This window comes from Scyliorhinus torazame, chromosome 29, assembly GCF_047496885.1.
Source record: "Scyliorhinus torazame isolate Kashiwa2021f chromosome 29, sScyTor2.1, whole genome shotgun sequence".
Taxonomy (NCBI): Eukaryota; Metazoa; Chordata; class Chondrichthyes; order Carcharhiniformes; family Scyliorhinidae; genus Scyliorhinus; species Scyliorhinus torazame.
The window spans coordinates 2,773,186-2,788,029 of NC_092735.1; the positions used below are offsets into that span (position 1 = coordinate 2,773,186).

A 14,844-nucleotide genomic window follows, 5' to 3' on the forward strand; every position below is an offset into this window, starting at 1 on the left:
GATAATGGATTAACTATGGGGGTAATCAGTTAACTATGGGGATAATGGATTAACTATGGGGATAATGGGTAAACTATTGGGATAATGGGTTAACTATGGGCGTAATGGTTTATCTATGGGGTAATGGATTAACTATGGAGATAATGGGTTAACTAGGGGGGTAATGGTAACTATAGAGATAATGTGTTAACTATGGGGGTAATGAGTTAACTGTGGAGATAATGAGTTAACTATGGGGTTAATGGCTTAACTATGGGGGTAATGGGTTAACTATGGGGTAATGGGTTATCTATGGAGATAATTGGTTAACTATGGGGTAATGGGTTAACTATGGAGATAATGAGTTAACTATGGGGGTAATGGGTTAACTATGGTGTTAATGGGTTAACTATGCATATAATGGGTTAACTATGGAGGTAATGGGTTGACTATAGGGTCATCGGTTAACTATGGGGGTAATGGGTTAACTATGGGGATAATGGATTGACTATGGAGATAATGGGTTAACTATGGGGGTAATGGGTTGACTATGGAGATAATGTTTTAACTATGGGGGTAATGGGTTAATTATGGAGATATTGAGTTAACTATGGGGGTAATAGGTTAACAATGGTGTTAATGGGTTAACTATGCAAATAATGGGTTTTCTATGGAGGTAATGGGTTGACTATGGGGTCATCGGTTAACTATGGGGTAATGCGTTAACTATGGGGATAATGGCTTAACTATCGAAATAATGGGTGAACTATGGAGGTAATGGGTTGACTATGGGGTTAATGGGATTACTATGGGGATAATGGGTTAACTATAAGGGTAATGGGTTAACTATGTGGTTAATGGGTTAACTATTGGGACAATGGGTTAACAATGGGGGTAATGGGTTAACTATGGAGATAATGGTTTAACTATGGGGATAATGGGTTAACTATAGAACATTACAGTGCAGTACAGGCCCTTCAGCCCGCGATGTTGCGCCGACCTGTGAAACCACTCTAAAGCCCATCTACACTATTCCCTTATCGTCCATATGTATATCCAATGACCATTTGAATACCCTTAGTGTTGGCGAGACCACTACTGTTGCAGGCAGGGCATTCCACGCCCTTACTACTCTCTGAGTAAAGAACCTACCTCTGACGTCTGTCTTATATTTTTCTCCCCTCAATTTCAAGCTATGTCCCCTCGTGCTAGACATCACCATCCGAGGAAAAAGGCTCTCACTGTCCACCCTATCCAATCCTCTGATCATCTTGTATGCCTCAATTAAGTCTCCTCTTAACCTTCTTCTCTCTAACGAAAACAGCCTCAAGGCCCTCAGCCTTTCCTCATAAGATCTTCCCCCCATACCAGGCAACATTCTGGTAAATCTCCTCTGCATCCTTTCCAATGCTTCCACATCCTTCCTATAATGCGGTGACCAGAATTGCACGCAATACTACAAATGCGGCCGCACCAGAGTTTTGTACAGCTGCAACATGAACTCATGGCTCCGAAACCCAATCCCTCTACCAATAAAAGCTAACACACCGTACGCCTTCTTAACAACCCTCTCAACCTGAGTGGCAACTTTCAGGGATCTATGTACATGGACACCGAGATCAATCTGCTCATCCACTATAGGGGAAATGGGTTAACTATGGAGATAATGGGTTCACTGTGGAGATAATGCGTTAAGTAGGGGGATAATGGGTTAACTATGGGGGTAATGGGTTAACTATGGGGATAATGGGATAACTATTAGGGTAATGGTATAACTATGGGTTTAATGGGTTAACTATGGGGGTAATGGGTTATCTATGGAGATAATGGGTTAACTATGGAGTAATGGGTTAACTATGGAGTAATGGGTTAACTATGGATATAATGGGCTAACTATGGGTATAATGGGATAGCTATGGGGATAATGGGTTATCTATGGGGATAATTGGTTAACTATCTGGGTAATGGGTTGACTATGGTGAAAATGGGTTTACTATGGTGATAATGGGTTAACTATAGGGTTAATGGGTTAGCTATGGGGGTAATGGGTTAGCTATGGGGATAATGGGTTAACAATGGGGGTAATGGGTTAACTATCAAAATAATGGGTTAACTATGGAGGTAATGGGTTGACTATGGGGGTAGTGGGATTACTATGGGGATAATGGGTTAACTATAAGGTAATGGGTTAACTATGTGGTTAATGGGTTAACTATGGGGAACATGGGTTAACTATGAGGGTAATGGGTTAATTATGGGATTAATGGGTTAACTATGGAGGTAATGGGTTACCTATGGAGATCATGGTTTAACTATGGACCTAATGGGTTAACTATGGGGATAATGGCTTAACTATGTGGTTAATAGGTTAACTATGGGGGTAATGGGTTAACTATGGGTCTAATGGGCTAACTATGGAGATAATGCATTAACCATGGAAGTAATGGGTTAACTATGGAGATCATGGGTTAACTTTGAGGGTAATGGTTAACTATGGGGATAATGGATTAACTATGGGGGTAATCAGTTAACTCTGGGGGTAATGGATTAACTATGGAGATAATGGGTTAACTGTGGAGATAATGGGTTAACTATGGGGGTAATGGGTTAACTGTGGAGATAATGAGTTAACTATGGGGTTAATGGGTTAACTATGGGGGTAATGGGTTAACTATGGGGGTAATGGTTTTTCTATGGGGGTAATGGAATAACTATGGAGATAATGGGTTAACTATGGGGTAATGGGATAACTATGGAGATAATGGGTTAACTATGGAGATAATGGGTTGACTATGGGGTCATCGGTTAACTATGGGGGTAATGGGTTAACTATGGGGGTAATGGGTTAACTATCGAAATAATGGGTGAACTATGGAGGTAATGGGTTGACTAGGGGGTAATGGGATTACTCTGGGGATGATGGGTTAACAATAAGGGTAATGGGTTAACTATGTGGTTAATGGGTTAACTATGGGGAAAATGGGTTAACTATGAGGGTAATGGGTTAATTATGGGGTTAATGGGTTAACTATGGGGGAAATGTGTTAACTGTAGGGATAATGGGTTAACTATGGGGTAATGGGTTAACCATGGGGGTAATGGGTTAACTATGGAGATCATGGGTTAACTATGGGCTTAATGGGTTAACTATGGGGATAATGGGTGAACTATGGTTTTTGATGCATTTTGGGAGATCGAATCAGGCCAGGACCTACTCAGTTAATGGTATGGCGTTGGGGAGAGCTATAGAACAAAGAGATCTAGGAGTACTGGTTCATAGCTCCTTGAAGGTGGAGTCGCAGGTGGACAGGGTGGTGAAGAAGGCATTCGGCATGCTTGGTTTCATTGGTCAGAACATTGAATACAGGAGTTGGGACGTCTTGTTGAAGTTGTACAAGACATTGGTACGGCCACACTTGGAATACAGTGTGCAGTTCTGGTCACCCTATTGTAGAAAGGATATTATTAAACTGGAAAGAGTGCAGAAAAGATTTACTAGGATGTTGCCGGGACTTGATGGTTTGAGTTATACGGAGAGGCTGAATAGACTGTGACTTTTTTCCCTGGAGCGTAGGAGGCTTAGGGGTGATCTTATAGAGGTCTATAAAATAATGAGGGGCATAGATAAGGTAGATAGTCAACATCTTTTCCCAAAGGTAGGGGAGTCTAAAACTAGAGGGCATAGGTTTAAGGTGAGAGGGGAGAGATTCAGAAGGGCCCAGAGGGGCAATTTCTTCACTCAGAGGGTAGTGAGTGTCTGGAATGGGCTGCCAGAGGTAGTAGTAGAGGCGGGTACAATTGTGTCTTTTAAAAAGCATTTAGATAGTTACATGGGTAAGATGGGTATAGAGGGTTATGGGCCAAGTGCGGGCAACTGGGACTAGCTTAATGGTAAAAACTGGGCGGCATGGACTGGTTGGGCCGAAGGGCCTGTTTCCATGCTGTAAACTTCTATGATTCTATGATTCTATGGGGTTAAAAGGTTAACTATTGGGGTAATGGGTTAACTATGGGTCTAATGGGCTAACTATGGAGGTAATGCATTAACCATGGAGGTAATGGGTTACCTATGGAGATCATGGGTTAACTTTGAGGGTAATGGGTTAACTATGGGGATAATGGATTAACTATGGGGATAATCAGTTAACTATGGGGGTAATGGATTAACTATGGAGATAATGGGTTAACTATGGGGGTAATGCGTTAACTATGGAGATAATGGGTTAACTATAGGGGTAATGGGTTAACTCTGGGGGTAATGGGTTAACTGTGGGGATAATAGGTTTACTATGGGGATAATGGTTTAACTATGGCGGTAATGGGTTATCTATGGGGATGATGGGTTAACTATGGGGCAATGGGTTAACTATGGAGATAATGGGTTAACTATGGGGGTAATGGGTTACCTATGGAGTTAATGGGTTAACTATGGGAATAATGGGTTAACTGTGGAGATAGTGGGTTAACTATGGAGATAATGGGTTAACTATGGGGGTAATGGGTAAACTATGGAGATAATGGGTTAACTATAGGGATAATGGGTTAACTCTGGGGGTAATGGGTTAACTGTGGGTATAATGGGTTAACTGTTGGGTAATGGGTTAACTATGGCGGTAATGGGTTAACTGTGGGGATGATGGGTTTACTATGGAGATAATGAGTTAACTATGAGGGTAATGGGTTAACTGTGGAGATAATGGCTTAAATATGGAGATAATGGATGAACTATGGAGATAATGGGTTGACTATGAGGGTAATGGGTTAACTATGGGGTAATGGGTTAACTGTGGAGATAGTGGGTTACCTATGGAGATAATGGGTTAACAATGAGGGTAATGGGTTAACTGTGGACATAATGGCTTAAATATGGAGATAATGGATTAACTATGGAGGTAATGGGTTAACTATGGAGATAATTGGTTAACTATGGGGTAATGGGTTTACTATGGGGATAATGGGTTAACTATGGAGATCATGGGTTAACTATGAGGGTAATGGGTTAACTATGGGGATAATGGATTAACTTTGAGGGTAATGGGTTAACTATGGGGGTAATCAGTTAACTATGGGGGTAATGGGTTAACTGTGGACATAATGGCTTAAATATGGAGATAATGGATTAACTATGGAGGTAATGGGTTAACTATGGAGATAATTGGTTAACTATGGAGATAATTGGTTAACTATGGGGTAATGGGTTTACTATGGGGATAATGGGTTAACTATGGGGGTAATGGGTTACCTATGGAGTTAATGGGTTAACTATGGGGATAATGGGTTAACTGTGGAGATAGTGGGTTAACTATGGAGATAATGGGTTAACTATGGGGGTAATGGGTTAACTATGGAGATAATGGGTTCACTGTAGGGATACTGGGTTAACTCTGGGGGTAATGGGTTAACTGGGTATAATGGGTTAACTGTGGGGACGATGGGTTTACTATGGGGTAATGGGTTAACTATGGAGATAATGGGTTAACTATGGGGCTAATGGGTTAACTATGGAGATAATGGGTTAACTATGAGGGTAATGGGTTAACTGTGGAGATAATGGCTTAAATATGGAGATAATGGGTTAACTATTGAGATAATGGGTTAACTATGGAGATAATTGGTTAACTATGGGGTAATGGGTTTACTATGGGGATAATGGGTTAACTATGGAGATCATGGGTTAACTATGAGGGTAATGGGTTAACTATGGGGATAATGGATTAACTTTGAGGGTAATGAGTTAACTATGGGGATAATGGGTTAACTATGGGGGTAATCAGTTAACTATGGGGGTAATGGATTAACTATGGAGATAATGGGTTAGCTATGGAGATAATGGGTTAACTATGGGGGTAATGGGTTAACTATGGAGATACTGTGTTAACTATGGGGATAATGGGTTAGCTATGGGGGTAATGGATTAACTATGGAGATAATGGGTTAACTATGGGGGTAATGGGTTAACTATGGAGATAATGAGTTAACTATTGGGGTAATGTTTTAACTATGGAGTTAATGGGTTAACTATGGGGATAATGGGTTAACTATCGAAATAATAGGTTAACTATGGTGGTCATGGGTTGACTATGGGGGTAATGGGATTACTCTGGGGATAATGGGTTAACTATGAGGGTATGGGTTAACTATGTGGTTAATGGATTAACTATGGGGAAAATGGGTTAACTATGAGGGTAATGGGTTAATTATGGGGTTAATGGGTTAACTATTGGGGAAGACCATAAGACCATAAGACATAGGAGCGGCAGTAAGGCCATTCGGCCCATCGAGTCCACTCCACCATTCAATCATGGCTGATTTCAACTCCATTTACCCGCTCTCTCTCCATAGCCCTTAATTCCTCGAGAAATCAAGAATTTATCAACTTCTGTCTTAAAGACACTCAACGTCCCGGCCTCCACCGCCCTCTGTGGCAATGAATTCCACAGACCCACCACTCTCTGGCTGAAGAAATTTCTCCTCATCTCTGTTCTAAAGTGACTCCCTTTTATTCTAAGGCTGTGCCCCCGGGTCCTAGTCTCCCCTGTTAATGGAAACAACTTCCCTACATCCACCCTATCAAAGCCATTCATTATCTTGTAAGTTTCTATTAGATCTCCCCTCAACCTCCTAAACTCCAATGAATATAATCCCAGGATCCTCAGACGTTCATCGTATGTTAGTCCTACCATTCCTGGGATCATCTGTGTGAATCTCCGCTGGACCCGCTCCAGTGCCAGTATGTCCTTCCTGAGGTGTGGGGCCCAAAATTGCTCACAGTATTATAAATGGGGCCTAACTAATGCTTTTTAAAGCTTCAGAAGTACATCCCTGCTTTTATATTCCAAGCCTCTTGAGATGAATGACAACATTGCATTTGCTTTCTTAATTACGGACTCAACCTGCAAGTTTACCTTTAGAGAATCCTGGACTAGGACTCACAAGTCACTTTGCACTTCAGCATTATGAATTTTGTCACCGTTTAGAAAATAGTCCATGCCTCTATTCTTTTTTCCAAAGTGCAAGACCTCGCACTTGCCCACGTTGAATTTCATCAGCCATTTCTTGGACCACTCTCCTAAACTGTCTAAATCTTTCTGCAGCCTCCCCACCTCCTCCATACTATCTGCCCCTCCACCTATCTTTGTATCATCGGCAAACTTAGCCAGAATGCTCCCAGTCCCGTCATCTAGATCGTTAATATATAAAGAGAACAGCTGTGGCCCCAACACTGAACCCTGCGGGACACCACTCGTCACCGGTTGCCATTCCGAAAAAGAACCTTTTATCCCAACTCTCTGCCTTCTGCCTGACAGCCAATCGTCAATCCATGTTAGTACCTTGCCTCGAATATCATGGGCCCTTATTTTACTCAGCAGTCTCCCGTGAGGCACCTTATCAAAGGCCTTTTGGAAGTCAAGATAGATAACATCCATTGGCTCTCCTTGGTCTAACCAATTTGTTATCTCTTCAAAGAACTCTAACAGGTTTGTCAGGCACCACCTCCCCTTACTAAATCCATGCTGACTTGTCCTAATCTGACCCTGCACTTCCAAGAATTTAGAAATCTCATCCTTAACAATGGATTCTAGAATCTTGCCAACAACTGGATTAACTGTGGGGATAATGGGTTAACTATGGGGTAATGGGTTAACCATGGAGGTAATGGGTTAACTATGGAGATCATAGGTTAACTATGGGCTAAATGGGTTAACTATGGGGATAATGGGTTAACTATGGGGTTAATAGGTTAACTATGGGGGTAATGGGTTAACTATGTGTCTAATGGGCTAACTATGGAGATAATGCATTAACCATGGAGGTAATGAGTTAACTATGGAGATCGTGGGTTAACTTTGCGGGTACTGGGTTAACTATGGGGATAATGGATTAGCTATGGGGAAATCAGTTAACTATGGGGGTAATGGGTTAACTATGGGGGTAATGGGTTAACTATGGGGGTAATGGGTTAACTATGGAGATAATGGGTTAACTATAGGGATAATGGTTTAACTCTGGGGGTAATGGTTTAACTGTGGTTATAATGGGTTAACTGTGGGGTAATGGGTTAACTATGGCGGTAATGGGTTAACTATGGGGATGATGGGTTAACTATGGGGTAATTGGTTAACTATGAGGGTAATGGGTTAACTATGGGGATAATGGATTAACTTTGAGGGTAATGGGTTAACTATGGGGATAATGGGTTAACTATGGGGGTAATCAGTTAACTATGGGGGTAATGGATTAACTATGGGGTAATGGGTTAACTATGGAGATAATGGGTTAACTATGGGGTAATGGGTTAACTATGGGGATAATGGTTTAACTATGGTGGTAATGGGTTAACTATAGGGATAATGGGTTAACTCTGGGGGTAATGGGTTAACTGTGGGTATAATGGGTTAACTGTGGGGATAATAGGTTTACTGTGGGGATAATGGTTTAACTATGGTGGTAATGGTTTAACTATGGGGATGATGGGTTAACTGTGGGGTAATGGGTTAACTATGGATATAATGGCTTAACTATGGGGTAATGGGTTAACTATGGAGTTAATGGGTTAACTATGGGGATAATGGGTTAACTGTGGAGATAGTGGGTTAACTATGGAGATAATGGGTTAACTATGGAGATAATGGTTTAACTATGGGGATAATGGGTTAACTATGGGGTAATGGGTTAACTATGGAGTTAATGGGTTAACTATGGGGATAATGGGTTAACTATGGGGCTAATGGGTTAACTATGGAGATAATGGGTTAACTATGGAGATAATGGTTTAACTATGGGGATAATGGGTTAACTATGGGGTAATGGGTTTACTATGGGGTAATGGGTTAACTATGGGGATAATGGGTTACCTCAATTAAGTCAGCTCTTAACCTTCTTCTCTCTAACGAAAACAGCCTCAAGTCCCTCATCCTTTCCTCATAAGATCTTCCCTCCATACCAGGCAATATTCTGGTAAATTTCCTCTGCACCCTTTCCAATGCTTCCACATCCTTCCTATAATGCGGCGACCAGAATTGCACGCAATACTCCAAATGCGGCCGCACCAGAGTTTTGTACAGCTGCAACATGACCTCATGGCTCCTAAACTCAATCCCTCTACCAATAAAAGCTAACACACTGTACGCCTTCTTAACAACGCTCTCAACCTGGGTGGCAACTTTCAGGGATCTATGTACGTGGACACCGAGATCTCTCTGCTCATCCACACTGCCAAGAATCTTACCATTAGCCCAGTACTCTGTCTTCCTGTTATTCCTTCCAAAATGAATCACCTCACACTTTTCTGCATTAAACTCCATTTGCCACCTCTCAGCCCAGCGCTGCAGCTTATCTATGTCCCTCTGTAACTTGTAACATCCTTCCGTACTGTCCACAACTCCACTGACTTTAGTGTCATCTGCAAATTTAATCACCCATCCTTCTACGCCCTCCTCCAGGTCATTTATAAAAATGACAAACAGCAGAGGCCCCAGAACAGATCCTTGTGGTACACCACTAGTAACTGGACTCCAGTCTGAACATTTCCCATCAACCACCACCTTTTATCTTCCTCCAGCTAGCCAATTTCTGATCCAAACTGTTAAATCACCCTGAATCCCATGCCTCTGTATTTTCTGCAGTAGCCTACCATGGGGAAACTTATCAAACGCTTTACTGAAATCCATTTACACCACATCAATTGCTTTACCCTCATCCACTTGTTTGGTCACCTTCTCAAAGAACTCAATAAGGTTTGTGAGGCACGACCTATCCTTCACAAAACCGTGTTGACTATCTCTAATCAAATTATTCCTTTCCAGATGATTATACATCCTATCTCTTATAAACCTTTCCAAGATTTTGCCCACAACAGAAGTAAGGCTCACTGGTCTATAGTTACTGGTGTTGTCTCTATTCCCCTTCTTGAACAAGGGGACAACATTTGCTATCCTCCAGTCTTCTGGCAGTATTCCTGTAGACAAAGATGACTTAAAGATCAAAGCCAAAGGCTCAGCAATCTCCTCCCTAGCTTCCCAGAGAATCCTAGGATAAATCCCATCCGGCCCTGGGGACTTATCTATTTTCACACTTTCCAGAATTGCTAACACCTCCTCCTTATGAAACTCAGGCCCTTCTAGTCTAGTAGCCTGAATCTCTGTATTCTCCTCGACCACTGTGCTGTGAGGGAGGGAGTTCCAGGATGTTGCCCCAGCGACAGCGAAGGAACGGCCGATATATTTCCCAGTCGGGGTGGTGAGTGACTTGGAGGAGAACCTCCAGGTGGTGGGGTTCCCAGGTATCTGCTGCTCTTGTCCTTCTAGATGGTTGTGGCCGTGGGTTTGGAAGGTGTTGCCTGAGGAAACTTGCTGAGTTCCTGCGGTGCCTCGGTAGATGGTGCACACGGTGGAGGGAGTGAGTGTTGAAGGTGAAACACGGAGTGTTTCTCCGGCTGGGCTGCTTTGTTCTGGGGGCTTCAGGTCAGTGGGTATCAGGTCAGAAACAAGTGACCACTCAGGTAGGTTTATCTATGTAGTCCCTCCCCTTCTCTTGTTAAGTTGGTTGGTCCATGATTCCAAGGTGACATTAGGAGGGTGGGGGGGTCACATTTTTTCTACAGGGGATTGTGTTGATCCGGAACATTCTGCCTGAAAGGGCAGAGAAGCATATCCAGCAGCAACTTCCAAAGTAAAATTCAATAAAAGCGACGGGGTGAAAATTGGCGAGTTCTGGGGAAGAGCAGAGTCATTGGATAGTTATTTTCAAAGAGCCAGCAGGGGCGCAATGGGCAGGATGGCTCCCCCAGCTGTGCTGATTGGAAAGTTCAGACCTCGCCACTGAAAGGGTTAAAGATGGAACTCCGCAATCTTCCTGTCCAGCAAGGGGGTGAATTCTCTGTCTCCCCAGTCTCTGGCGGGAATCTCCGTTCCGTCACTAGCCAATGGGATTTCCCATTGTAGCCACCCCCCCACCCCCGGGGAACCTGCGGGCGAATGAGGAACGGTTGAGGACTCTGGGTCTGTACTCATTGGAGTTTAGAAGGATGAGGGGGGAGCTTATTGAAACTTACAGGATACTGCGAGGCCTGGATAGAGTGGACGTGGAGAGGATGTTTCCACTTGTAGGAAAAACTACAACCAGAGGACACAATCTCAGACTAAAGGGCCGATCCTTTAAAACAGAGATGAGGAGGAATTTCTTCAGCCAGAGGGTGGTGAATCTGTGGAACTCTTTGCCGCAGAAGCTGTGGAGGCCAAATCACTGAGTGTCTTTCCGACAGAGATAGACAGGTTCTTGATTAATAAGGGGATCAGGGGTTATGGGGAGAAGGCGGGGGATTGGGGATGAGAAAATATCAGCCAGGATTGAATGGCGGAGCAGACTCGATGGGCCGAGTGGCCTAATTCTCCTATGTCTTATGGTCTAACTGTAGGCGGAGAATTCACCCCAAGGCACTAATTTTTAATTTAATTAATAATCTTTATTAGTGTCACAAGTAGGCTTGCATTAACATTGCAATGAAGTGAAAGCCCCTAGTCGCCACATTCCGGCGCCTGTTCGGGTACACTGATGGGAGAATTCAGAATGCCAATTCACCTAACAAGAACGTCTTTCGGGACTGTGGGAGGAAACCGGAGCACCCGGAGGAAACCCACGCAGACACGGGGAGGATGTGCAGACTCCGCACAGACAGTGACCCAAGCCGGAATCGAACCTGGGACCCTGGAGCTGTGAAGCTCCACTGTGCTGCAGTGCCACCCACTTTCACTCTTCCGCTTTCCCATTCACACTCTCCGTCTCTCTGTCCATGTCCCCCATTCACCATCTCTATTCACCCCACTTTGCTACGACCCCCTCCAGGGGCAAAACCCTACACTGTATCCGGTTCCCCTCCAAACTCAGTGTCCGAATCCCCCAGGTGATTGAGGGGAGGGGGATGGACCCTCCCCCTCATTGGGAGGAACCTCCAGGATGAAAAGCCCGGCCTGGGATCAGGTTGGGCAGAGTGACCCTGCGGGGTGAGGGGTGCTAGCCCGGCCTGGCAGCAGGTCAGGCAGGGTGACCCTGCGGGGTGAGGGGTGCTAGCCCGGCCTGGCAGCAGGTCAGGCAGGGTGACCCTGCGGGGTGAGGGGTGCTAGCCCGGCCTGGCAGCAGGTCAGGCAGGGTGACCCTGCGGGGTGAGGGGTGCTAGCCCGGCCTGGCAGCAAGTCAGGCAGGGTGACCCTGCAGGGTGAGGGGTGCTAGCCCGGCCTGGCAGCAGGTCAGGCAGGGTGACCCTGCGGGGTGAGGGGTGCTGTCATTGTAGTATTTGTGAGGAGAGTAAATAAAACCTGTTGTCATCGTGTCCTCACCTTCAGCCATAACACACCAGTCTCCTCCATCCATCTCTCCTCTCACTATCACACCAGTCTCCTCCATCCATCTCTCCTCTCACTATCACACCATTCTCCTCCATCCATCTCACCTCTCACTATCACACCAGTCTCCTCCATCCATCTCTCCTCTCACTATCACACCAGTCTCCTCCATCCATCTCTCCTCTCACTATCACACCATTCTCCTCCATCCATCTCTCCTCTCACTATCACACCATTCTCCTCCATCCATCTCTCCTCTCACTATCACACCAGTCTCCTCCATCCATCTCTTCTCTCACTATCACACCATTCTCCTCCATCCATCTCTCCTGTCACTATCACACCATTCTCCTCCATCCATCTCTCCTGTCACTATCACACCATTCTCCTCCATCCATCTCTCCTCTCACTATCACACCATTCTCCTCCATCCATCTCTCCTGTCACTATCACACCATTCTCCTCCATCCATCTCTCCTGTCACTATCACACCATTCTCCTCCATCCATCTCTCCTCTCACTATCACACCATTCTCCTCCATCCATCTCTCCTCTCACTATCACACCAGTCTCCTCCATCCATCTCTCCTCTCACTATCACACCATTCTCCTCCATCCATCTCTCCTCTCACTATCACACCATTCTCCTCCATCCATCTCTCCTCTCACTCCATCGACGTCTCTCGCTGTCTTTTGTTTCTCAGACATGTGTCTCTCTTTCTCACTCAGTGTTTCTCTTGCTCTCTCTCTCTCTCTCACTGTTTCTCCTTCGCTCTCTCTCACTGTTTGGCTATTCCTCCACTGTCCCTTCTTTATCCTTGACCCCCCGACTCCTTTCTGCTGCCTCTTGCCCGCTCCCCCTCGCTGTGTGCTTCCTCCAACTCTCTTCACCTCCTCACTCCTTCTCCAGCACCCTCTCTCTCTCTCTTTCTTCTCAGTCTCCCCCTTCCTTCTCTCCCACTTTTGTCTCTCTCCCTCTCTCTCTCTGTCTCTCTTCCCTCCCAGTTCCCTGATAAACTCATCTTCCAGCTACACCCAGTTAACGTTCGAGTCTATTTCCTTCACGCCAGTTTATTGCCCCTGTGTACACAGCAAAGATTAGCAGCCCCTCGCCGGGGGAGGGGGGCAACTAGAGGACAGAAAAGTGTCGCCATAGACTCTGTGATCCAATCCTTCAGGTAGTTCCTGGAACTCAAAGAGATAAACGTGTGCCCCAAATAAGCCCCAGCAACACTGAGTCAGTGGACAGGACTGAGGGATGAAATCAGGCCATTAAAGATAAGAAAAATCTTCCAGGAGGAGAGAGAACTTACCAGGGGTGAGTTGAAGGAGCAGGCTGGGCGCTCATTCAGAATTAACTCGTTATCCGAACTCAGGCTCCGTGTCGTCTGAGCTCGTTCCCGGCAACTCCAGCAGCTTGGAGCTCAAGACCAGCCTCTTGTTTTCCTCTATCTGTGTATCTCTCTGTCGTTCCCTCTCTCTCTCTCTCTCTCTTTCTCCCTCGTCCTCGCTGCTGCCAGAATTAATCTGGCATTGCAGTTGCCAGCGAAGCGCCGCTGATCACAGAGCAAGGAGGGAGGCTCAGCTCACTGAGCAATGAGCAGACTGCCAGGATTCAGCCAGGACCTTGCTGGACAGAAACCCCATCAGCACTGTCCTGGTGTGAAGGTGATCAGCCGGAGCCTTTCCCCAGCTCAGCAAGTCTACAGCACATTCCAGTGAGAATCTTGCGCCAAGTTCGAACTGCAAAAGAAATTGCTCACGTTTCTTAAAATTATCCCATTTAATTCAGTTTCATTCCTGTTCAAAGATCTTTGGGGTCAAACTGTACCTGAAAGGTGTGTGTGTGTGTGTGGGGGGGGGGGGGGGGGGAATATGCCATAGAGTTCATCGACTAATGGCAGGTCCACTGCCCCAGAAGAGTGCCCCCTACCTGCCGCAGTCTGGCATTGTCTGGTCTCCTGCCTCAGCCATCTTGCGGCCACACGGGGTGAGGCCCCAGGTGTGATGTCTTGGCAGCTCTTGGGAAAATCTGTCTGGCGCCGGGACGAGTGAAAAAGGCCAATTTTTAACCCAATGCCCCACTTTACTCTGCCAACACCCACAGCTTTTCCTTCTCTCAGTCTGCTCCTGGTAGTTATTTTTGAAGATTGAGTTCATAAATTATTAAGATATAGGAGCCCATTTGGCCCATCAAGTCTGCTCCTCCATTCAATAATAATTTTTATTAGTGTCACAAGTAGGCTTACTGCAATGAAGTTACTGTGAAAAGCCCCTAGTCGCCACATTCCGGCGCCTGTTCGGGTACACAGAGGGATAATTCAGAATGTCCAATTCACCTCACGGCACGTCTTTCGGGACTTGTGGGAGGAAACCGGAGCACCCGGAGGAAACCCACGCACACACGGGGAGAAATTGCAGACTCCGCACAGACAGTGACCCAAGCCGGGAATCGAACCTGGGACCCTGGCGCTGTGAAGCCACAGTGCTAACCATGTTATATCTGTTCCTCAAGTTCCCGTGG

General features: G+C 45.3%; 1 protein-coding gene across 1 annotated transcript in view; it reads right to left on the bottom strand.

Annotated features, from left to right (window-relative positions):
* Nucleotides 1-13,829, bottom strand: part of LOC140403811 (protein shisa-9-like) — a 749,350-nt gene extending 735,521 nt beyond the window's left edge. The window contains exon 1 of the mRNA XM_072491969.1: nucleotides 13,634-13,829. The gene's annotated coding sequence lies outside the window, so the exon portion shown is untranslated. The remainder of the gene's footprint in view (nucleotides 1-13,633) is intronic.
* Between the last annotated feature and the right edge of the window lie 1,015 nt (nucleotides 13,830-14,844).